This window comes from Camelus dromedarius, chromosome 3 (genome assembly GCF_036321535.1).
Source record: "Camelus dromedarius isolate mCamDro1 chromosome 3, mCamDro1.pat, whole genome shotgun sequence".
NCBI lineage: Eukaryota > Metazoa > Chordata > Mammalia > Artiodactyla > Camelidae > Camelus > Camelus dromedarius.
The window spans coordinates 117,340,036-117,365,610 of NC_087438.1; the positions used below are offsets into that span (position 1 = coordinate 117,340,036).

Sequence of the window (25,575 nt, forward strand, 5' to 3'; positions counted from 1 at the left end):
ATACAGAGTGGTGCTTGATTTATTTATATACTGTTTTTCCTGACCACTATTTTTATTCCACTTCTTTATGGTCCTAAGTTGCCTAATTACTCTAATTTTATGCCAGCTACTTAAGAGTGAATCTAGAAGTGGAAGGTAAAGCAGACAGTCACAAATTAGCTTCTAGATAAACATATTGCCCACTGGTGATTTTTCTTGTAAGAACCTTAGGGTATTCAAAAGCTAAGTTACCTAAGGTATTCAAAGAATAAGGTGACAGTCCAGTGACATTTATAAATAGCCATTGCATGCAATCTGTTAGGTCTTAGGAATTAAGTAACACAGTCACTCTTCTTTGCCATAAATATCAAGAGAAAACTTGATAAGTTTATAAGAAGTAAGTTTTTTAAATCTTTAAGAGAATAAGGTATTACATGGGAGGTATATCAAGGAATTATGTATTTAAAGTTTCACAGAAAGATGATACATGAGATAATGTTACTGAATTCCTCTACAGTAAATAGTGCTGGTCTTATGGATTTCAGAAAGGAAATATTTATGTGAATTAGGCTGGATAAAGATACTCCCTAGAAACACTTACCATGGTTTCTCAGCAATTTTCCTTCAGCCAGTTTCAAGTTAAAGGCAGTTTGCACTGGAAAACCTAGTAGGAGCAAGTGCCTCCCTTTATGTATATGGGTAGGCCAGTCAACCTAACACAGAAACTATGGGTTCCCAACAAGCTAGGTGAAGGATGGCTTCCACACACATTCCGATCCCAGAATGGAACATGTGGAGAAGCTTTCAGTTAGCCTGAAAGGTAAGGGTACATCTAGAAACACTTACCCTGATATCCTAACATGTTTCCTAGAGAAGGTTTCAAGGTAAAGAAAGTTTGTGCTGGAAAACTGAGTTCGACTGAGTGCCTTCCCCTATGTATATAGGTAGGCCTCTCAACCTAACCCGGAAACTGTGTTCCCAACAAGTTATGTGAAGGGAGGCTTCCATACACATTTGGATCCCCAGAATGGAACATGTGGAGAAGAGTTCATTCAGCTAGCTTGAAGGGCAAGTGTACATCTAGAAAGATATACCCTGATTTCTCAGCAGGCTTCCTAGAGCCAGTTTCAAGGTAAAGGCAGTTTGCTCTGGAAAACTGAGTTCGAGTGAGTGCCTCCCCTTATGTTTATAGTTAGGCCTGTGAACCTACCACAGAAACTGTTCCCAACAAAGTAGGAGAAGGACAGCTTCCACACACATTCGGATCCCAAACTGGAACATGTCAGGAAGCGTTCATTTAGCTACCATTAATGGCAAAGTTACATCTAGAAACACATACTCTGATTTCTCAGCATGTTTCCTAGAGAAAGTTTCAAATTAAGGCAGTTTGTGCTGGGAAATCGAGTTGGAGTGATTGCTCCCCTTATATATATAGGTAAGCCTGTCAACCTAACACAGAAAATCTACCAACAAGGTAGTTGAAGGACAGCTTCCAACACATTTGGATCCCAGATTGGAACATGTGGAGAAGCGTTCATTCAGCTAGCCAGAATAGCCATGGTACATCTAGAAACAATTACCCTGAAATAAAAATCAAGCTCTGTAAAGATGGTTTGAAGGTAAAGGAGGTTTGAGCTGGAAAACCAACTTGGAGAGATTGCCTCTCATTATGTATTTAGGAAGGCCTGTCAACATAACACAAAAAATCTATGTTCCCAACATGGTAGGTGAAGAACAGCTTGCACACATGTTCAGATCAAAAAATGGAACATGTGGGGAAGCCTTCATTCAGCTAGACAGAAAGTGAAGGGTACAAGTATAAACAACACAAATTCTCAGCAAATTTCAAAGAGCTGGATTCAAGGGAAAGGACGTTTGTGCTGAAGTACTGAGTTGGAGCGAGTGCCTCCCCTTATATATATATGTAAGCCAGTGTGGAGCCTCCCACTTGTAGTTCCTCCCCTCTCACCACCTACACAAGTGGGAACACTTGTAGTGTTTATATCTAAAATAAACTACAAAAGGAGGAAAGGTTTCTAAATAGACTGCATATAAAAGGCTGAGCCTGAAGTTCCCTTTCTATGAAAACAGAATGCCTGCGATGCTTTACCAGCATTACTGCTAATGCCACAACCTGCACGATGAGACAGGCGCGGAAGGCAGACGAGCCCTGGCACCCAGACTTGCTTATCCAGAGGCTGCCAATTTGTGTTGTTATTCAGGTGCTTTTTCTAAGATATATCTGGTTTGGAATATTTTTCTGTTCACATGAAGATGGGCAGGGAATTTAAAAAAAAAAAACACGTGAAATTTCCCTGCCTGTACTGCAAAATGTCACCTCACAGCATGTCGCAGTACCAAGCCAAGAGATGGCTTAGGCAGGCTCTCTGCCAGCTGGTGTGGGCCTAAGATTACTTGGCTTCCTGGAGGGCCATCTTTTCCCCACACAACAAACCTCACAATTTACCCTGCAATGGCCCCAATGTTAAAGCTATATTCCTTTTGTGTTGTAGAACAGGCGTTAGCAAACTTCTTCTGTAAAAGGCTGGATATCCAATTTTAAGCTCTGCAGGCCACTTGGTCTCTACTTTAACTCCTCAACTATGCCTTTGTAGGAAGAAAACAGCCATAGGTAATACATAAGCAAATGGTTTGACTCTGTTCCAATAGAACATTATTTACAAATGGATAGACAATATATTAAGGAATGCACGTGGTTGAATGCCAATAAAACTTTATTTACAAACATGGGTGGTGGGCAGAATTTAGCCCAAGGGCCATAATTTTCTGATCCTTGAAATAACATATAGAAACTCAGGATTAATTAAAATTTCTTCTTTTACATAGTAGTGTAATATATAGAACATAGTTAAGCCTCATTTTCATACATATATTTAATTATACTCAAAATCTGTCCATGGAATTCATTCATTTCTCTAGTTATTTTTTTTAAAGTATTCTTTCCAACTACATCCCAGGCATTGTGCAAGGAAAGTAGACCTACTATCAAAGTAATAAATAAAATAATAAATAAGGACTGGTGAACAAGACAGGCAGTCTCTGCCTCACAGAGTATAAGGTCTGGGGACTATACTCTGCAAATATTACCAAGGTCCTACTATGTGCCATGCACTCGTCTAAGAGTGATGTGTGCTGCAGGGAGCAAGACAGACAAGAACCTCTTGTGGTGTTGGCATTCTTAGTAGAGGGAGACAAAACAAATTATATGACAAACAATAAGCAATAAAAGGTCACAGTGGTAAATGTCATGAAGAGATAATACATATATTATGCTAGAAAGTCACTTAGCAAAGTGAGGAAAAGTGGTAGGTAATGGTGCCCAGAGAAGACTCTGTGAAGAAGATTTCTGAGCAAAGTCCTGAATGAAGAGAAGAAGCCATCATGCAGAGACCTGGGGCAAGGATTTTTCCTAGCTAAGTAAGCCATGTGAAGTCCCTGAGACAGGATGAGCTGCTCTGCTGGAGACATAACAAGAAGGTTAAAGCCTTTTGAATGTCTGGAATGAGGGAAAGGCGGTGAATGGTGAATCCAGAGGGGAGTGTGGAGGCAGATTATATAGGACCTCATGGTAAAGAATTTGGATTTTATTCTTACATGATGGAAAAATGCAGGGGGATTTTAAGGAAAAGAATGGCACATTCTTTTTTATTTTAAATTACATTTAACCAATAATTACATATGACATAAATGCTACTAATGGCACAGTCAGAAGTAAGGAAGGTCTGCAATCAGCCAAGATAAGAACCTACTTGCCATGCTTCTGACACCTGAGATCCCCCAGTGGAGACAGTTTCGGGGAAGGCTTGCTCCTTCCCACAGAGAAACCTGAAAAGTTGTTAGACACCAAATGCCCAGCTTCTGGGGCCCAGAAAGGCTTTCTGACTTCTTGAATCTTTGGATTCTAAACTATAACAAGCAAACAATAAAACCTAACTATTTATTGAAAAGTTAATACAGAGGCATTAACTAAAGGGCTCCTACCTGACTTGAAAATCAGGTGTTATTCTCAAAGTTGGCAGGGAAATACTACTGAGTTTAAAAGACAATTATTCTTAGTAACCTTTCCTAGCAATTGCCTTTTTTTTTTTTTTTGCTATTTCTATGCATAAATCACATATGAATATTTTCTCCAAATTTAGTGACAATTAAAAAAAACATACTTATCAATTGTCTGCTTATTTTACACATTCTGGAAGTCCCTCGACATATTTATTTAAAACAGAGCACCTTCTCTGGTTTAGTTTTGCATAGTCACCAGCCACCAAAACAATGCATAGATAAGAAGTCACTTCTAGTTACTGAGGTTCACATGTGCAAATATTATATGTAAATATATGCCACTGTTGTCTGCGGTAAATGTTTGCCTACTGATCTGAAGTATAAAATTCTTTGTCATCCCACAGGAAGGTCAATTTCACCCTCAAGTAACTTAGAAGCAAACTTTAGCATCTGAAAGCAGTTACAAGGTCCCTTAACCTGCATTATTTTATACTTAGCACCACATACTTGAGCATTTAATGTTATTTGGAGGTTTTTTAATTTTCATATTATCATAACAGAGACACTGTTCAGACACTTATTAAACATTATCAGAGACATAAAGATGGATAAAGAGATATTTGTTACAGTCTAAGGACTCACAGTCTAAGTAGGCAAACAGCCCTCAACAAAAATACTGAAAATGACAACAGCCATACAACATGGAAATGCAGTGTTAACATGATACATGAAAGTGATAGCACAGGAGAACTTAGCCTGGGATGCTAAGTGGAGCATGGGAGTATGGGGACATTTCATGGAGAAATTGTCAACAAAGCTGACTCAATGAATAATTAAGAGGACAAATGGAGTGACTGTAGGAGTTTTTAAGATCCTAGACTAAGTACAATTTGGGTAATTACCACCTAATCTAGACCCTTTATCTTTAACATTAGGACAAAAATAATTGTAGGATGTAGTTGAAGGGGAGCAGAATAAGTCACCCTAAAAAAAGCCTTTTTGACATAAGGATTATTTCAGGCTGATTATTTTTAAGAAACAGCGGACACAGAAAAAAACTCTGAAAACAGAGTAGAAATTACACTTTCATAAGAGAAATTTACACTTATAAGGGAAATTTCCATTTGTAAGGGTGTCTACCTTTCTGTACCATGAAAAGGAGGGTGACTAAACCTCTAGCAACTCTATCAATGAAAAGACATGGACTTAAATCTTCATAACAACCATACCTTTGTTTACTGTGCTTTGCCTGAAAACCAGGCTCTCCTCACCAAATGCCTTTTTTTGTCTTTAGCTGGAAACAGTATTTAAGGCGGCAGGTTGGGTCATTCTGGGGAGTTACTCAGTTTTCCTGGGTATCTCCCATGTATACGGAAGGTATACCAGTTATTAAATTTCTATTTGTTTTTCTCCTGTTAATATGTTTTTTATTACAGAAGGATCTTAGCCATGAACCTGGAAGTGTAGAGAGAAAATAACTTTTCCTCCCCCATGTAGTCCTTGCTTAAAAGACAACTTAAAATCTACTTAGGGAGGTAAGGTATATAATCCAAAACGTTAATGACATATAGTATAGTGTAGATTGCAACACAGAGACAATGCATCCATTTATTCAATCAGCAAATAATTATTATCTATCTGCTACGGATCATATACTATTCTAGGCCCTGAGAAAATGACAGCCTAGAATGGAAGCCACATTCTAGTGGATAGTAATATGAGTAAAATATGTGTAATACAAATATAGTCTTTAAAAAGACTATCATCATCAGCAACATATTTCATGTAATGGCATGTTAAATCCTAATTCTCTGAAGCAAGAATATAATGAGACTACACAGCAAGAGGATGCTGTTAGTCCAAAAATGGTGTCAATGGAAAAACTCTCTAGTGTTCATATGACCTCTCTGATGACAAAAAGAGTGGGAAAGCATTCTCCCTCCTTGCACGATGAACACAATGTCATTCAGCACATATTCTATGCACACATTCTTAGAATATATTCTATATCCTAGGGACATCAGATTCTATGGCTCTGCTCTGGCACTCGAATATCAGCAGGCTGTGTACTGGCAGCTCTGTCTAAAAGGAGGGAGCTTGGCTGAAAATCCTGGAGGCAGAGCCAAGACACCTTCACTGGACTATGTGACTATGCAGGCATCAAAGGTATCCGCCACAGATGGGAAAACCACAGGGGGCTAAAACAGAAAAGCAAACAGATGAAGGATGTCATCTGGTGACTGACAGCACTTTGTAAGTACATGTGAAATATCAGCTGGGAACTCTCAAACCAATTGGGAAGACTTTGCAAAGAGGTGGAAACCCTGCAGTGGGTGGAGACATAAGTGAGGAAATCAAAAGTATTACATAATTTTCCCTTGCCTTTTAATGAGAGAAATTCCTGATAATTGGCAGGTATGCTGCTTGCTAAGTCAGTTTTTAGAGGCAGCTATGAAAGTTAGAAAGAGCTGAAACAGAATTAATTTATTATATTTAAGAAAGAGAAAGGATTCAAGGAAAGATCTGGAAATGGAGGACTGGAACTAGAGAGGTTTAGAGAAGAGTCAAAAGAGAGAGAAAACGTGTGGCTCTGTGGCTGTGAGGAACTTGGGAATATAGATCAAGTCCACAGGTTTGGTGAGAAATGGTGTTTCCTGTCCTGTGAGATAAAAATCCCTCTTATTGTTTTCAGTAAAATATACGCTTGGGGGCAAGTGGCTTCTTTAGAGTGAATGAGAAAAATCATTGGCCCCTACTCCATGTGTGGGAATAACTACCTTCTGGGTTCCTTTGACTGTTGATGTGAACACAAAGTCACCTATTCCATGTTGGTTTCCACACTAGGTGAGAGCCTCCCTCGGGCTGGGGCTATGCCGGCCATTGGTCACTCTGTCCCCTCTTCCTGGCACATAGGAGGCAACTGACAAGTATTTGTGATTCAGCTGTCTGGCTGACTCACTCACCTTTATCCTTGATGAAGGGATCTAAAGACAGGAAAGTATTATTCTCTCTTTGAGGTTTTCATGTGTTGATCTTGCCTAGGTCCCCAAACCTCACTTTCTGGAGAGACACCTAAGAGACTCAGAGTCCACAGATTTCAAAGCAAATCCCAGAAGTGGCAGCGGAACAGAACCTAATGCTCCCAGCCACTCACGAGCATTGTTGTGGTTGAAGAACCATCCAAGAAACACTGCAGAAATACTTTTCAGGGTGAGGTTACTTGTTAATTCCACAGTGGAGGTAACTTCTACAAATACTTAAGTTAGAAAAGTAAACAAGCAGCTGGAGAAAGTACCCAGCACACGTGCAGATGCCAGCACTCCCTTCCCACCAGGATGGAGGAAGATTTCCACTGGAGACCAAGTGCAATGAGATTTTATTACAGGAATACACATATAGACCACTTTGCATCTACCGTCTCCTTTGCTTTTTTCCCTACATTAAGTCTTAATCCCTAGAGGAGAGAAAAACACAATGGTTTCTCTGCCCTAACTTTTCCAAATTCAAGAAAAAATACATATTTTACATGTTCTCCAAAACTCAGAACTAGTATGTATTTGAAAGGAATGGCTGGAATCCCCATTTGAAGACTCTTGTATCCAGTAGCACTTGAGTGGTGGCTAATCCTTGTAGCCAAAGTTGATAAGTGCCCTCCATTGAGCAGTGGCTTGAAAATACAGGACTTTCTGTGATTTTGCATTTGTGATTAGAAATATGTGACAACCTATTGTCAGAGATGGGGAGGAGGGGGCGGATCAATCACAAATATTGCAAACTCAGATAAAAATATGGAAATAGGATCCCTGAATTTTTCTAAAATCTACCACTTTTTGATTTTTACTCTTGTATTCATACTCTGTGTTAATCTAATTTTTTCTCTTTCCCCCTGCCATGATGGATGAACTTTTCTATGGTGGTTAAGGTGGGGGGCAGATTGCTTTCTTTTTGTTTTTATTTCTTATTTATGCCATTAAACAAGCTTGGATTACATTGGAAAAGACATTCAATTGTTCTAAGTTCAGTGTCCTCATCCATAAAATGAGGGTGATAATATAGTACCACTTATATAAGGGAGATGTGAAGATTAAATGAGATAATAAATACAGAGTGCTGAGCAAAGTGTCCAGAGCATATCAAGTGCTCTAAATGTTCATTCTTGTTGTCTTTAAACGTGAGTTCTCTTTCTTGTGCGCTACCTCTAAACTTGTTTAACTGAATTTTATGACCTAACTCTATTCCCAATCATTTCTTAATTGTTTAAAATCACTTCTGAACTTCTTGAAAATAAGAATATTTAAGAAGTACATTTTAATGTAGGAAGGTAATCATGTTCACAATGATAGTTCGCATAAACAGCTCTGGTTTCCTTGAGGGCAGGGACTTCAGTGGTTTTCCTCACTGCTACATCACCAGCACCTGAAACGGTGAGTGCCTGACACATCAAAGGTGCTCAATAAATATTTGTTGAACAATTTAGTAAAAAATATATATATACTACTTCACAGAGACAATAGTAGGGCAGATATATAAACCAGTCACATTTGGTAGTACGAAGAGAATATTATTCCTTGGAAACCATGGTAGCAATGTGGATGCCATTTATGTCTTCATCACCATGACTTGTTCTCTGACTCATTTCTGGCCAATTCAACTTAGAAGACCTTATTTTCAAGAGCTTCTTTTATGCCTGGACTTGTGGCATATATCACTCCATTGTTTCCTGGATTGGGGAGATAAAGTAGCCAGTTTTTGCTTCTGATAAAAAAGAACTGAAACACTCTGCTATTAATCTTACATGAAACATACAGCTTGGCATGACTTGCACATAAGCAAAGAAAACTTATTTTATTTATTTTTTTTCCAGTACTAATTTTGCTTCCCTTCAGGATCCAATAAGATTAAGAATCTAGCCATTAAATTACAAAATAAATTCCAGTGCTACATAAAACATGTGAAAATATAATGGCTTGAGCCAGGCTCTTACTTCATAAATTGACAAGAAAGTCTGGTCATATTAATGGCCATCTTAAATGAAGTACCCATTAATCCAAAAATTTACACTTTCTTTTTCACTGAATATGTGTGTTGGTTCTTTCCTCTTTATCTTTCTTTTATAATTAGTAAAATCTTTAAAGGGGAGAATTGTGACAAGCAAAGGAAAGCTGGTATAGAAGATAACCATACATGAATGAAAAATTAGAAAAGACTGTCATAGCCATTTCATTCTCTACAGCTAAATGTACCCCTACTTGTGATATATACAGATGGATCATTTTTAGCTCCTGAGGCACCAAACAGCCTGCATATTTTGCAACACGTTTCCCAAATTTGTATCACATTCACCTTCACTGTATTTATCAAAACTGCATACATGCCCCTTATACTATTGTTCACCTAATATTTCCTTACCTCAAATTTTAAGCTTTCTATGTATCTTAGATTTACTTTAAACAAGAGTATCTGGGAAAACAAGCATGTGTGCTTTTTCCTAATGTATATTAAACACTGAATATTAAAATAAGTGCCTGTCTATTCACCACCCATCAAATATTTCATGTCCCTCGTGGGATGTGTACCAAACTTTAGGAAACATGACTGAGTGCTATCAGCAGCAGAGTCATCCTTTCCTGAGAACTGAATGAAGAAACACCTCCTGTTAATATATTTGCAGAAAAGACTATTGTAGATGCTGCTGTGCCTCAAGATCAGTTGGCATCACATCCAGAGCATTTGGGGATGGTTTCCATTCTGTAATCAAATTAAAATTACAAAAAACAAAAAAGCTTTTGAATAGAGGTATCTGCACTTACACTGCCAGAGAGCATGTGAAGGACTTCCCTACATCCCAGCCAGGAAGCCACAGAGGGGGACTGGCAGCCCTGTTTGAAATGCTGTCCACTGACAGAAGTGCCCAAGTGAGGGTCTGAAATGGAAACTAATGATTGACCAAGAGTTTCAACATCTCTTCTCTTGATTCTCGCAATGGAAATAAAAGTGAAGTTATTTAGTGTCTGAAGAGTAACTCTTCACTCCTTCTCAGTCTTGTATTTAGAAGAGTGTTGCAGAAACAGTAAACAAATTTCTTCTCCAGAGTTGCATTCCCCGTGGGGAATTTACATTCCTTCCTGACATACCTCAAGGAACTATAAAAACACATCAGCTCAAAGAGGAAAACGAGAGTTAATATTTAAAGGAGCAGTTAGGAATCAACTACCCCTCAGATTAATAATAGTTAACATTTATTGAGTACCTAAGACATGCCCAGGACTGTCTAATCACTTCATTGCATTATCTTTTCTGTTACAATCACAATAATTCAATGTGTAGGAACTCTTATTACCATCACTTTACAGAGGAAAACAAACTTAGAGAAGTTTCAGACAGAACTCAAACCCTGGGTTTTCTGACTCCAGAGATGAAGCTTTTACCCACTACATACAACCAGTAAATACCCTCAGTCAGTTCTTTGAGAGCCTCAGCTGAACTCCCAAATTAATTATCTTCTTGATTTTTAACATACATTTCCTTATTTATTAACCAATAAGAAGAACAGAACTTGACAGCCAATTAGAACAAAGGAAAGTTGTGATAGTTGGAAATGAAAGCTATCAAGAAAAGTTAAAGATTCTATTTACTGTATGTCAATCACTTTACATATATTATCAAATTTAACACTTAAAACAAGCATATCATACCCATTTCACAGATGAAGAAAGCAGAGATTTAAAAAATAAGAAACTGTAAGGTACTGGGTTCAATCCCCAGTACCTCCATTAACAAAAAGAAAAAAGAAAAAGAAAAAAATAAGAAATTTGACCAAAGTTACATAGAAGGGGCATATTTAATCAGGCCTTCTGACTGTAAGGCCCATCATCTTAATTAACATGCTAAAGGAAATTCTTCAAAATAGGTAAAAAGAATAATTTTCAAGGTATTTATATGGAGGACTTTGGCCAGTACTCATCATCACTGAGAGAAAAGGACATTAATTCATTGTCCTCAAAATTGGATCCTGGGCTAGCAGCATCAGCATCATTGGGGATCTTGTTCATCTCGTAAAACGTCAGGTCCCACCCAGAACCACTGAATCAGAATCCAAAATGTGGGACCCAGCTTCTTTTTAACAAGTCTTGTAGGGAACTCTGATGCTCATCCAAGTTTGAGAAACACTGGCTTGAATCATTACTCCCTCACCCTGGTAGCATCTTAAGATCACTTGAGAATTTTACTTAAATAAGATGCTTGGGCTTGTTCCTAAAGACTGATTCAGTTGATCTGGGTGGCAGCATAGACAAAGGTATTTTAGGAAATGTACTAGGCAGTTCTGACACGCAGCATGGCTGGGAAAGCAATGGTTTCACATTGAAAGAGCTAACCAGGAAGAAAGGCTGTGAAAAGAGCTGGACTGGTTCTGTACAAAGAAAGAGTAAACTTACTTGGATAGGCCTAAAAACATTTCTGGAGAGTTATTTAGTTCTAGGATTGGAAAACAATGACTTTAGTGACTTTAAGGTGTTATATATTTAATTTCTAAAGCATTTAAGGACACAAAGATGACCACATATTAAATAAACTGAACCCAAGAGGTTAAGCATCTCCATGGTTCACATTGTTTTATTGTTGAAGAACTGTATCTCCTATTTTATGTTTTTGAAGCCTTTAAAGAATAAAATATTTATGTCTTGATCACTTATGAGAACAATGTTGACTCTCATCTAATAATTTACAATTGCTTTTATGATGACATTTTGTCTCTGATCTCATAAAGTGTTCTTATTTGTTCCTCCCAAAATAAGCAGTCAGTGCCTGTGTTATCTCTAAGTGCTCCAATATTTGATTCACCTGGGATGAAGGAATGACTGAGAAAACTGCAGTGACAGGTCATCTTTCCCAAATAAATGACAAACGCTTAGAGTTACTGGTTGTAACCCACAATATATAACTTACATGGATTCTACACCTTCCGCAAGGAAAGCATGGACTATTTTCTTGTATTAAATTGCCACCATATGTCTATAGCAAGACTATTCACAATAGCCAAAAGGTGGAAACAACCCAATTGTCCATCAACAGATGAAAGGATAGACGAACCATGGTGCAACCTTATAATTGAATATTATTCAGTCACAAAAGGAATGAAGTACTGATATATTCCACAACATGGATGAACCTTGAAAACATTATGCCAAGTGAAAGAAGCATGTGACAAAGGTCCTATATTGTATGATTTCACTTATATGAAATATCCAGAGCAGGTAAATCTGTAGTAGAGACAGCAAGTAGATGACTGGCTTTCCAGGGGCTGCAGGTAGAGGGGAGTAGATACTGGTAGTGAGTGCTTAATGAGTACAGGGTCTCCTTTCAGGCTGATGAAATGATTTGGACCTAGATAGTGATGATGATTGCACAGCTTTGTGTACTTAAAAGCCCCTGAGCTGTATGCTTTAAAATAGTTATTTTTTAATGTTATATGATTTCTCCTCAATAAAAAATACTTTTCAAAATAAGTGGCACTATATCTCTAAAAAGCATATTTGGCATCTGTATTTTCTTTAGATAACCATTATGCACTGGAATAAAACATGTATTTTTTTTTTTTACTTTTATTTTAAAATATTGATTAAACAGGAAACTGCAAAAGTAGTAATCAAGAGGACCCATGTACTCTTCACTCTGTTTCCCCACTGGCTGCATCTTACATTATTATAGTATAATATTATAATCAAGAATTGGACATTGCTACTATGTGCATGGATAGTTCTGTGTCATTTTTATTGTGATATTCTCTTTATTGTAGTCTGGAATCAAACCCACAATATCTTCAAGGCATGCTCATATTTCTTTCCTCCAGGTGGTACAAACTCGGTGATTCAATTTACACCATTACCCCAGACCTAGACTTAGCTGAAAGCAAGCCTTTACTGGGCTTTTTCCATTTTATTAAGTGTATAGATTTGTATAAGCATGACTGCAATCACGAAACAGAAATATTCCACCAGCACAAACATCTCCCTTATGCTATTTCCTCACAGTCGTGCTCACATTCTCTGCTCAACACCATCCCTAACCCTTGGCAGCCACTAGTCTGTTTTCCCATTTCTATAACTCTGTCATTTCAAGAATGTTATATAAATATGGCACAACATTGTAAAATGATTATAAATCAATAAAAAATGTTGTAAAAAAGAATGTTATATAAAGGGAATTATGTTGCTTGTGATCTCTTGAGATTGGCTTTTTTCATTCATTGTAATGTCCTTGAAATCCATCCAAGTTGTGCAGGCATTCCTTATCACTACTGAGTAATATTCCATGGTATGGATGTACCACAACTTGTTTAACTGTCACCTCCCAAGGGACAGTTTGGTTGCTTCTAGTTTGGGGCTATTACAAATAAAGCTTCTACAAATAACTGTGTACAGGTTTTTGTGTAGACATAAATTTCCAATAAATGTGCAATAAATGCCCAGAAATACTATTGCTGGATTTTATAATAAATGTATATTTAGTTCTTTTAAGAAACTGCCAAACCAGCAATATATGAGAGATCCAGTGACCCCACGTCCTTCCCAAATGCTGATTTGGTATTGTCACTATTTCTTATTTCAGCTGTTCTAAGAGGTGTGGCTTAATATATCATTGTTATCTAAGTTTGTATTTCACTAATGGCTAGTGACATTAAACATTTTTTCATGTACTAATTTGCCATAATGTACTCCTGTCAGTGAAATTTCTCTTCTTCTCTATGCTCATATTCTAATTAGATTATTTGCTATTTTTATATTAATTTTTGAAAGTTCGTTATATATTTTAGATGTGAGTCTGCTGTCAGATATATCACTTGCAAATATTTTCTCTCAGTCTGTAAGTCTTCTTTTGTCTTTTCAATTTTCTTAATAAGGTTTCCAAGAGCAAAAGTCTATAATTTTGATAAAGTTTAATTTATCATTTTTTGTGTGAATAATGCTTTTTGTGTTGTCCTTAATAAATCTTCATTTTAGGTACTGAAAATTTTCTCCTATGTCATTTTCAAAATGTTTATAGTTTTACATTTCACATTTAAATGTATTAATCAGTTTAAGTTAATATTTGTATAACATGTGAGGCTTAGGTTGAAACTTTTTTTTTTTTTTTTTTTTTTTGCTTGTGGACATCCAATTGCTCCAGCACTGTTTATTAAAAAGTTTATTCATTTTTCATCGAATTGCTTTTGCATCTTTAGAAAAAAATCAGTTGACTGTATTTGTCTGGGTTTATTTCTAAGTTCTTTATTCTATCCAAGTGATCTCTGGGCCTCTCCTTTCACCAGTACCACTGCAGTCTTGGTTTCTGTGGTACATCATCATTCTTGAACTCAGGTAGAGTGAGTTCTCCCACTTTATTCTTCTTTTTGAAAATTGTTTAAGCTATTCTAGTTCCTTTGCTTTTCAATATAATTTTGTCTACATCTATAAAAAATCTTCCTGAGATATTTATAGGATCTGTATGTTCATTTGGGGAGAATTGACATCTTTGCAATGCTCTACTATGTTGAGTCTTTCAATCAATGGACATGGTTTGTTTCTTCATTTGATTTATTTCATCAGTGTTTTGTAGTTTTCAGCATACAAGTCCTGCGTGTTTTATTAAATTTACAACTAACTTTGAATGGATATAAATGGTATTTTTGTATAACTTTGGTTTCTACATTTTCATTGTTAACATTCAGAAACATAATTGATTTTTGAATGTTTATTTTATATTCTAAATTCCTGAACTCACTTTTTAGTTCTTGAAGTTTTTTTGTAGATTTCCTTGAATTTTGTACATAGACTATCATGTCACTTGCAAATAGGGACAGCATATTTCTTCCTTTCTAATTTATGTCTTTTATTTCCCTTTCCTGACTTCTTTCCCCAACTAGAACTTCTCCATAATCTCTTTTAGAAAACAGAGGAGGAGGCACCCTTCTCAACTCATTCCATGAAACCACTATTACCCTGAAACTGAAGTAAGACAAAGATAGTACAAAAATTATAACTTCAGACAAATATTCCTCATGAATATACAAGCAAAAATTCTTAACAAAATATTAGAAAGTAAAATCCAGGAACATATAAAGAACATGTGGAGTTTATTTCAAGGATACAAGTCTGGCTCAATATTTAAAAATCAATCAGTATAATCCACCATATCAACAGGCTAAAGAAGAGGAATCATCTGATCACATCAACTGATGCTTAAAAAGTATCTGACCAAGTGTGACACCCATTCATGGTACAAACTCTCAGAAAACTCAGAAAACTAGGAATAGAAGGAATCATCCTCAACTTGATATTTATGAAATCAATAAATTATAGATCAAATGAGATCAAATTAGATCATATCCTGTGTTATGAATAAGGCCCTATTATAAGGACTAAGGATCCACTATGTCACTGTACACATGTGAAAGTCCAGTAAACTCCATTACTTATTATGAGTCCATCAGTAAAAGTAAATTTATAAATTCTACAATCAATCCATGGGGATACTGGCTCAAAATGTATTTCATCCCTTGATTTGGAAAGTCTACCTTAGAAACAAGGTAGGATCCTTGGGTTTTAATCCCCACTCCTTCTTTCATCCATTCATTCAGCAAGTATCTATTGAGGCTATCCTGAGGCACTGCTCAAGGCATTGCAGTTAGAGCATGAAACAAACATAAACTTTGGTGACACCACACAGCTTACACTCTGATGAGGGGGGACAGAAAAAAAACAATTATTAATATATACCACACTGTATATTATAAGGTGATTACTATTATTAGAACAAAAAAGTAGGAATGTAAGAGAGGGAATACTGTGGTAGTGGTGGATCTAAATAGGAAAAGTGATCTATGAGCAAATATTAAAAGAGATGAGTGTGCTAAGCAAAATAATGGCCCTCCTCCCAAAGATATCCACATCCTAATTCCTGGAACCTTAAGTGTGTTTAACTTACATAGCAAAAGGGAATTTGCAGATATTAACAAGGTTACCAACCTTGAGATGAAGAGATTATACAAGTGGGCCCAATCTAACCACACTGGGTTCTTAAAATCAAAGCACCTTTCCCAGCTATGGTCACAGGGATATGCGACTATGGCAGATGGATCAGAGAGATGCTATCATTTTTGCTTTGAAGTTGGATAAAAAGCACCAAAAGCCAATGAATGTGGGTGACCTCTAGAAGCTGGAAAAGGAAAGGAAATGGATTTGCCTCTACAGCCTCCAGAAGAGAATACAGACATCCCAACATCTTAATTTTAGCCCAGTGAGACCTGTGTCAGACTTGCGACCTACAAAACTGTAAGATAATAAATTTGTGTTGCTTTAAATCACTAATTTTGTGATAATATTTTACAGCTGCAGTAGAAAATTAATACAGTGAGGGAGTATCTTGCTTATTAAACAAGGAGCAGTGGGGAGGTCTGTGAGTCTGGAGAAGTGCAGTATTAGAAGATGAGGTCAGAGTGAAAGAGTGGAGGTAGATTATGAATGGCCTTGGAGGCCTGTGTAATAACATTGATTTTAACTCTGAGGTCAGAAGCCATTGTGAAGTTTTAATCAGAGGAATGTGATGTCTTACGTCTTAAAGGGATAGCTACTTTGTATGAGGGCAAGGATAAAAGCCTAGAGCCCAGTGAGTAAGCTCTTTCAGTGACCCAGGTGATGGCGGCTTTGATGAGGGCAAAGGCTATGGGGATGGGTAGTCAGGCAAATATTCTGAAGCTGAGTTCAGAAGTATTTCCTTGGGGCTTGAATGTTGGGTGTGAGAGAGGTCTGAGCAAATGAGAAGTTAAGTTTGTTAAATGAGATGGAGAAAAATATGAACAGACTTAGAAAAGAGAAAGAATAGTAGCTTAGTTTCAGATATGTTAAATTTGAGGAACTTACTGAAGAGACATTTAGTAAGCATCTGAATAGATGACCCTAGAGTTAGTGGAATGACCCATAATGGAAATGTAAATCTGGGTATCATCTGGGAGGTTCAGGAGGTGAGAGACATGAGAAGCAGAAGCTTTGAGAATAGAAGTAACCACCAAGGGAGTGAGGGGAGCTAGGGAAGAGAAAAGATTGGACTCGAGTGTCAAGAGATTAGGAATATGAGGAGGAATCCGCAAAGCAGCCTGAAGAGAAGAAGTAGCCAATGAAGTCGGAAAGAAGCGGGCAAGTGTGTGTCCTGGAAACCAATGAAGTATGTTTCAAGGAGAAGGATGATCAATGACAAATGTAGCTTTCAGATCAACTAATATGAGGACTAAGAATTGACCAGTGGTTTAAGCAACATGAAGGTGATAGATGCCCTTGAAAAGAGCAATTTCAGAAGAATAGTGGGAATGTAGGCTACTGATTTGAAACAGAGTTGATTTAAGAATGATTGGCAAGTGAGGAATTGGCATTAGCAAATGATGATAACCTTCTCAAGAAGATATGCTGCAAATATCTACATAAGTTTCAAAAAGGAAAAACCCATAAAATTATTTGAAAAGGTCTTGCACTACAGTTTCTGCTAGTGTCATGGGAGAATGAGGGCACAAATTTAGCCTTCCACCAGTGCTGGTATGAAACATGCTAACCTGGAGACATTGAAATTTTAGATATTGGCTTTGATCTTACTTTTATACCTTGTTATGCCAATAGAAGAAAACATATCCTTAGGTTAGAGAAAGCCTTTCTAATTTAAAATCTAGAATCATTTTTAAATTGTAAAAAAAAAATATAATAATCATTTTGTCTACCTAAAAATATGTCTAAATACCAAATTAAAAAGAAACAAGGAGACAGACTGGAACTCGAAATTTGTAGATACTGACAAGTATATATAGAATAGATAAACAGGATTATACTGTATAGCACAGGGAAATATATACAAGATCTTGTGGTAGCTCGTAGTGAAAAAGAATGCAACAATGAATATATGTATGTTAATGTATAACTGAAAAATTGTGCTCTACACTGGAAAATGACACAACATTGTAAACTGATTATAACTCAAAAAAATTATTGAAAAAGAAAAGAAAGAAACAAGTAGCAAAATCAAAAGACAAATGATAGAGGAAAAATTAATCTCAATTCATAGTGTAAAAGACAAATGTCAAAACAATCTTGAGAAAGAAGAACAGAGCAGGAGGTATCATACTCTCTGACTACAAACTATACTACAAAGCTACAGTAGTCAAAACAGTATGGTATCTGCACAAAAACAGACACTTAGATCAATGGAAGAAAATAGAGAGCTTACATATTAACCCACATATTTATGGTCAACTAATCTATTACAAAGGAGGCAAGAATATGCAATGGGGAAAAGATTGTCTCTTCAGTAAGTGGTGCTGGGAAAACTGGACAGCTACCTGTAAAAGACTGAAATTAAAACATTCTCTGACAGCACGTACACAACAAAACTCAAAATGGATTAAAGGCCATTCACCATAAAACTACTAAAAGAAAACATAGGCAGAACACTCTTTGATATAAATCATAGCAATACTTTTTTGGATATGTCTCCCCAGGAAAAGGAAACAAATCAAAAATAAACAAATGGGACCTAAGTAAACTTTAAAATTTTTTGCACAGTAAAGGAAACCATCAACAAAATGATGTCAACCTATTAAATGGGAGAAAATATTTGCAAATGATATGACCAACAAGGGGTTAGTATCCAAAATATATAAACAGCTCATACAAATCAATATTTTAAAAAACAGATAATTAAAAATTGGACAGAAGATCTGAACATATTTCCAAAGAAGACACACAGATAGCCAACAGACATATGAAATGATGCTCAACATTGCTAATCAGAGAAAAGTAAATCAAAACCATAATGAGATATCACCTCACAACTGTCAGAATGGTTATCATCAAAAAAGACCACAAATAACAGATGTTGGTGAGGATGTTGAGAAAAGGGAACCCTTGTACACTGTTGGTGGGAATGTAAATTGGTGAAGCCACTGTGGAAAACAGTATGGAGGTTCCTCAAAAAACTAAAAATAGAACTGCCATTTGATCCAGAAATTCTACTCCTGGGTATATAAGTAAAGAAAACAAAAACACTAATTGGAAAAGATACATGCACCCCAATGTTTATAGCAGCATTATTTACAATAGCCAAGATATGGCAGCAATGTAAGTGTCCAACAATAGATGAATGGATAAAGAAGGATGTGATTTATATATATAAAATGGAATGCTACTCAGCCATAAAAAAGAATGAAATTTTGCCATTTGCAACAACATGGATGGACCTGGAGAGTATTATACTTAGTGAAATAAATCAAACAGAGAAAGACAAATATTGTATGTTATCACTTATATGTGGAATCTAAAAAAAATAAAGCAAACATGAATATAACAAAACAGAAACTGACTCATAGATAAAGAGAACAAACTGGTGGTTACCAGTGGGTAGAGAGAATGGGGAGGGGAAATTCAGAGATAGGGAACTAAGGGTACAACTACCATGTATAAAATAAATCAGCTACAAGGGCATATTGTACAGCACAGATAATATAACCAATACTTTATGATAACTTTAAATGGAGCACAAACTATAAAAATTTAGAATCACTATGTTGTGCACCTGAAATTAATGTAATATTGTAAATCACATATATTTCAATAAAAAATTAAAATCAAAAGGAGAAATTTCCCCAAAAAGGCAAATTAAGGTTACACCAAGAAATTAGCCTAAACAATCATAATGGCATAAATTCAAAGTTAGACAATACCAATTTGCAGGCAATTTTATGAAGAAACTGACGGTCTTACATATTACAGGTGAAAGTGTAAAATAGTGTAACTCCTATGAAGAGAAATTTGGCAATTTTTATTTAATTATAAATGCATTTATCCTCTGACCCAAGACTGCTTTGAGGAATTATCCTACAGAAGCATATGTATAAAATGAAATGATGTATGTGCAACTATTCACTAAAACCTTGTTTGTAATAGAAAAAAATGCAAATGTTATCAAACTCAAACTTATACCTGTGAACCCTCCACCCAAGGGAGCAGCATACAGCAACTCAAAGCAAGGAGGGGGCGCTTTGTGCGTGGCCCTGGGAAGCGCTCCAGGATAAATCACTAACTGCATCAAAAAAAAGTCATAAAAAAGGGTACATAGTATGATATCTTTTATTTCTAAAAGGAGGTGTGACTATAGTCGACATGGACAGGGGCTGGAGAGGGACTTCTTAATGCTGTTCCAGTTGGATTTTTTAATCATGTGAATGTGTAAACTATCCAAAGCAAAAAGAAACATAATAAAATAAAAGCAAAGAAGAACTGGAATCAAAGCTTGATTCACTTATAGACTATGTAACCTTGAACAGTAACTTAACCATCATCCTGAGCTTGGTTTCTTAATCCACAAAACTGGAAAAACAAACCTTGTTTATCTCATAATTTTTTCTTTTTATAAATGATGTAAAACATGTGAAAATGCTTTTGAACCATGGAATGGCATGAAAGGAAGACACATTATTTTTTCTTTTCAGTTTTCTTAAAATGAGTTGCTAGCAAACATACAAAACAAGGCATAATCTAACAAGTCAATGGACACAGAGCCCTCTAATATTCAGTGTAAGTTCTTTACTCATTCTTCTCACTCGTCATTCATTCTTCCAAAATTCTGTTTCACTTGTAAAAGCTTTTCTCGAGGCCTAGATGCAGTTACAGAACAAAACAGGGACAACAGATTGGAGTCCCTGGAACAACAGCCCCTCCAAATTCTTCCCTCTGGGGTGCCTCTCAATTGCCTCACTTCTCTTGGTGGCTAGGTGCTTATGGAGATACCCCTGGTCTCCTGTCCTGCTGCCACTCAGAGAATCCCCTGCTACCCACTGTAGCACCATATTCTTATTTCTGTCTACAACTTTTGCTATCTCTGCTGTCCCCTCTCCAGCCAAATTTGCTACTTCCAGGCACCCACGTGTGAGGAAGGCAACCAGGTGCAGGGGTCAGGAATGAGCCATGGGAACAGCTCCTCAGATTGGCCTCCCACATGCTGAAGCTTCTCCTGCTTCCATTGGTCTCCACCATGTAGAGTGGGAATTCCTCCTACTGGGGAGGGCCTGGGACTCGTAGGGCCCAGGCACACCAGTGATTATATCTTGCCATAGCCTGATGAGTGGGATTTTTCCCTTAAGATCTCCTGCATCTGTTCCCGCAAAGGAACTGCACTTCACATAAAGGAGAAATTTCTATCATCCCCCCCACCTTATTTTTGGTTAGCAGTGAGCGGGCTTGGTGTCCCCATTTATCATACCCCAGCCTCACTCCCTCCCTGTCCTTTCACCTGTGTTCTGTCTAATTTCACAGTTGATGGAACCAGGCCTCCCTGTTTTCCTCCTGCAAGTATCACCAGCCTGTGGAAGTTTCCTCTACAGACACAGCTCTCAATTCTGGCCAATTCTTCATTTAAAATGAATGATTCTGGGGCAGCTACAAACACTGTAGACATTTTCTAAGATCATTGCTATGCAAAATTACAATTTCAGAACAGTAATCCCCAGCCTTGGTTAATGAGTATCAGGTTTCCCAAAAGACAACAGCCTCGAATTGACCAAAATTCCCTCTAAGAATATGTTTTCATTCATTTTAAGGATGACTGTCACATGACACCCTAAGACCCACTATAAGCAAAGTGACAATGTCCCTCAAATCCCACACAGGTACTATTACATATCTTGCAGTTACAGGGTCAGTCAGAAGTGAGAAAGAATGTTAATAAAACATTTTAAAAATCAAACTAATAAAGGTTTTAACATCTAAATTATTCAAGTCAATTTCTAAAAGGAAAGATCATAAAACCCATAAGATAAACACATTTGTAAACAGCATAATTTAAAGAAATATACACATTACTTTGATGAATCCTGTATTAAAAAGAGGAAAAGCACAGATACACACCACACCAGACAGTCACACAACAAGGAAAGGAAAAGCCACCATCTCTAATACCAATGGGATACGATGTGTGATCCAAGGGTACAAGGCTCACTAACACTTGAGAATTCAGAAATGCACAGCCATCTGCTGAATTACTTTTTGCTTGTCTGGAGCTCAGTTTGGTCAAAGTCTCTGTTTTTCATGTATACCCAAAGTCCCCACTAAGAACTGAGACCAAAGAATTACTGTGGTTTCACTACAAAGTTTCAATAACTGCCACAGAACATTTCTAGGTTACACTGGAAATCATTTGCTATAAATATTTCCTTGTGTCTCTGTCTTCCACTCAGCTGAATAGATCTCTTTTCTTTCTGATCTTTAGCTATTGCTGAAGTGTTACCTGCCTGTCCTTATAATGCTTCCTGGATGCCATGTCCTGTAACCTTGTGCTGTGACCTCAGCTTGACAGCTGTTCTGGTGGCTTTTGGCTGAGGCTGTTGCATTTACTCACCAAAAGCAGCAGACTGTTGGTGCCCCTCACTTGTTGTGTGCCTGTGCCCCTGGCTGGTGGCCTCCTCACAGGCTGCTCTGTCAGTTTCACTAGGTGACAGGTCCTGAGGGTCACTTTTCTAGGCTGCACGATGTTTCTGAAATCTCCTCAGCAAGAGAGCAAGTGTCACTGCCCTGAACCTCCAGACGTCGTGCTCATGACCCCCAAATGGATCCATTTTCTTCAAATAGCCACGGCAGTGAGGATAATTATATCCATGTGATTCTAGGTGAATTATGAACACAAAATACAGGTTAGGTCCCCTTGTACACTTAGTCTAATCTTCAGATAGTTATTTTAAAAATAAAATTTTAAAAAGAATATTTAGAATATCATTTGAGTCATTTTAGAGGCTCAAAAAACATAACTTTAAACAAGGGAAATTTTAAAAGAATGTAAAATTTTGACACAGAATGATCTAAAATAAATCCCTTTATTTTGCAGACGAGGAAACTATAACTCAAGGATTTCCCCAGGTCACAGTGGCTTTCAACTAGAAGTCAGCTGACACACTCTCATGATATTTTCACTGTACTTTTATAATTTGTATGTTGAAGGGCAGGCTCCAAATCAGGATTTCAGTAGCCAAGCACCAAAAGCAAATTTTATTTTTCACTTTTAATGTTTACCACTGAAGTCTATTTAATAGAATCTTCTCTCCCTTCCTTTTCTTCACTGTCTTACCTGATTTTCACAAAAATTACCTTCCAATCCCATCGTAGGGTTGTTTGACACATTCAGGGGGTTGGAGATCTTCAGGATAAGTTCCTACATGGCAAACCAAGTAAAACATGACTATAAATCATCACGGCTATAAAAGCCAGCCTGCATGCCCACAGCCTGAGAGGAATCTGAGCAGGAAAAAGAAATGAGGCAGAAGATCCATATGGAGCCAGGCAAGGATGGACGGTAACATGACTGGTTATTCTATTTACATCCCTCTACATCCAGGCTGTGTGTGTGTGTGTGTGTGTGTGTGTGATGGGGAGAACGGTAACTCTATTTTCAGCCATCAGCACTATACTTGTAATTTCTCACCTGAACAATTTGATTCCTGTTAAAAGACATAAAGAATTCATAGACTGTGACTGTGACCCCAGAGACCTGGGTTCGAATCTCCGTTTTGACACAGCTGCTGTGTGCTTGGGGGAAGGCTCTTAATCTCTTCAGACTTGGGTTTCTTCCTCTGTGACAGAGAAGTAACCGTGTCTCCCTCCCAGGGATCATGGTGAGGTGAAGTTAGACAGGGCGGGCAGAAGGCCTGTGTTCACGGAGGCCCAGTTCGTGCAGTTCTCGGTTGTGTTGATAAAGTAAGACTGCATTAATAAACAGGAGGGGAAATACAAACAGCACAGAGCAAAGGAGATTGTTGTTTTAGTTTCTTTGCATGCTAGAGATGTTTAAAAACCCTTTCCAAGAATACTATAAATTCTCCCCAGACTCCAGGTGGAAACCTTTCTAATGCCATTTGAAAGTTCACTGAGTTTAACAAATTCTATCTGGGGATGCCATGTCTCATACAAAAGCTAGGAAAAGCATTTTTCTGTCCTGGTTTGTTTTTGACCCCCTATCCTGAGATCCTTTTCCCCCTCCCTCCTCCATTCTCTCTCACTCTGCTTTTCTCCTTCCTGGCACTGCCCCTGGTAACTCCTGAGGCAAAAGTGTTTCTTGTTGTTAGCCTGTGCCCTTCTTCAGCAGGTTCAGTGAGATCTGAAAGGGGTGAGGTATAAATGGACAAGAGAACATCACCCCTACATGCTCCCACTCCTCCCAGGCCCAAAGAGTGCTCTCCAGTGGCCTCTGTTGTGATCCTCCTTTCCTTTGGTTCAGCTTTATCATCTGTTCAGGGCAAAGGCGAAAGGCCACTGGGTGGAGCCACAGTAATTGCACTCAGAAATCTCTCAGTAATGGAAGGACGTCAGGGAAAACCATGAAAGGAAAAACAGAAGCACAAAGGAGAAACTGCTGCCAAAAATTGTCACTAAATCCCCTTGGATTTATTTAGAGCATATTGCTCTGCATACAAACATGAAACCAAACCTCTAGCCCAGCCTATTTAGAGCAATTTGATATTTCAATGGAAACTAAAGCTGCACCTCTGTCATGCCAAAGTATCCGGATGAAAAGTGAAAAACTGTGTCAATAAACAAACATCTGCTAAGCCTATTGCCTATATCCTGCCCTGTGCCCGGGCACTGATGAGAGCATAAGAGAAACAGAACAGAGCACTTCTCTTCAAGCAGTTCACAATATGGCAGCAAACGCTAATAATAGTAAGTCCTGCTTGTCAGCTTTCCTTCACCACACACGCTAATCACTCACTCACATTTTCTTTATCTGCTACTATTATTATTTATTTATTTCCTGTTTTTTCTTATAGCCTTTATCAACTTTATCTCCGTCTATCCATCTGTCCTTCCAGCCATCTATCCATTGCTATCTCTCTCTGTCTATCTATCTAGAGACAAAGAGATTATTTTCTTAGTCAATTTCTCCTTCTAGAATGTAAGCTCTTTGAGAAAGGGGGCTTGGTTTTGTTCACTGCTATAATCCTGGACCAAGAATTGAGTCTGACACATAATGGACATTCAATAAATATATTTGGAATGAACTAATGATATAGAGCAATGAGATATTAACAAGAGAAGTCAGGAGAATCTTTATGGACAAAAGGCATCTTCAGCTAAATCATAAAGGACAGATAGAATCTGTATGGCTAAGAGGACGGGCACAGCATGACCTTAGATGCCAGGCTGGACTGGCCCAGCACAGACAATGTGGAGGAAATACTTCATCTCTAAAGAACATGCAGGACACCAATGTCTAGCTGCCTGGATTTAGGTGGATAAAATATTAGAACATTTCTTTAATTCGTGGATGTTGATACCATTCAAACATTGTTTCCCAGTATTTGTCTTCCCTTTTTAGAAGTTTGCAACCCAAGGCTTTCATTTAAGGAATGGATCATCATTGCCTGTCTGAATAATTGAAACTCAAACTTCAGGGAGTTCAGAGAATGAGCAGCTATTGTTGACACCCAGCTTGTCCTCTGCTTTCCTGCTAGGCCTCTGATCTTGCTTATCTTCCCTGCTTTATAGCCACTTGCAATAGAACTTGATATATACT

The 25,575-nt window shown here is 37.5% G+C and overlaps 1 long non-coding RNA gene across 3 annotated transcripts in view; it reads left to right on the forward strand.

Moving 5' to 3' along the window:
* Window positions 1–25,575, forward strand: part of LOC135321033 (uncharacterized) — a 243,699-nt gene that overhangs the window by 205,135 nt on the left and 12,989 nt on the right. For 2 of the 3 annotated variants that reach the window (XR_010380443.1, XR_010380441.1), the window contains exon 4: window positions 23,172–23,358. The exons of the other annotated variant lie outside the window; for it this stretch is intronic. This is a non-coding gene — a long non-coding RNA (uncharacterized LOC135321033). The remainder of the gene's footprint in view (window positions 1–23,171; window positions 23,359–25,575) is intronic. 3 annotated transcript variants of the gene reach the window in all.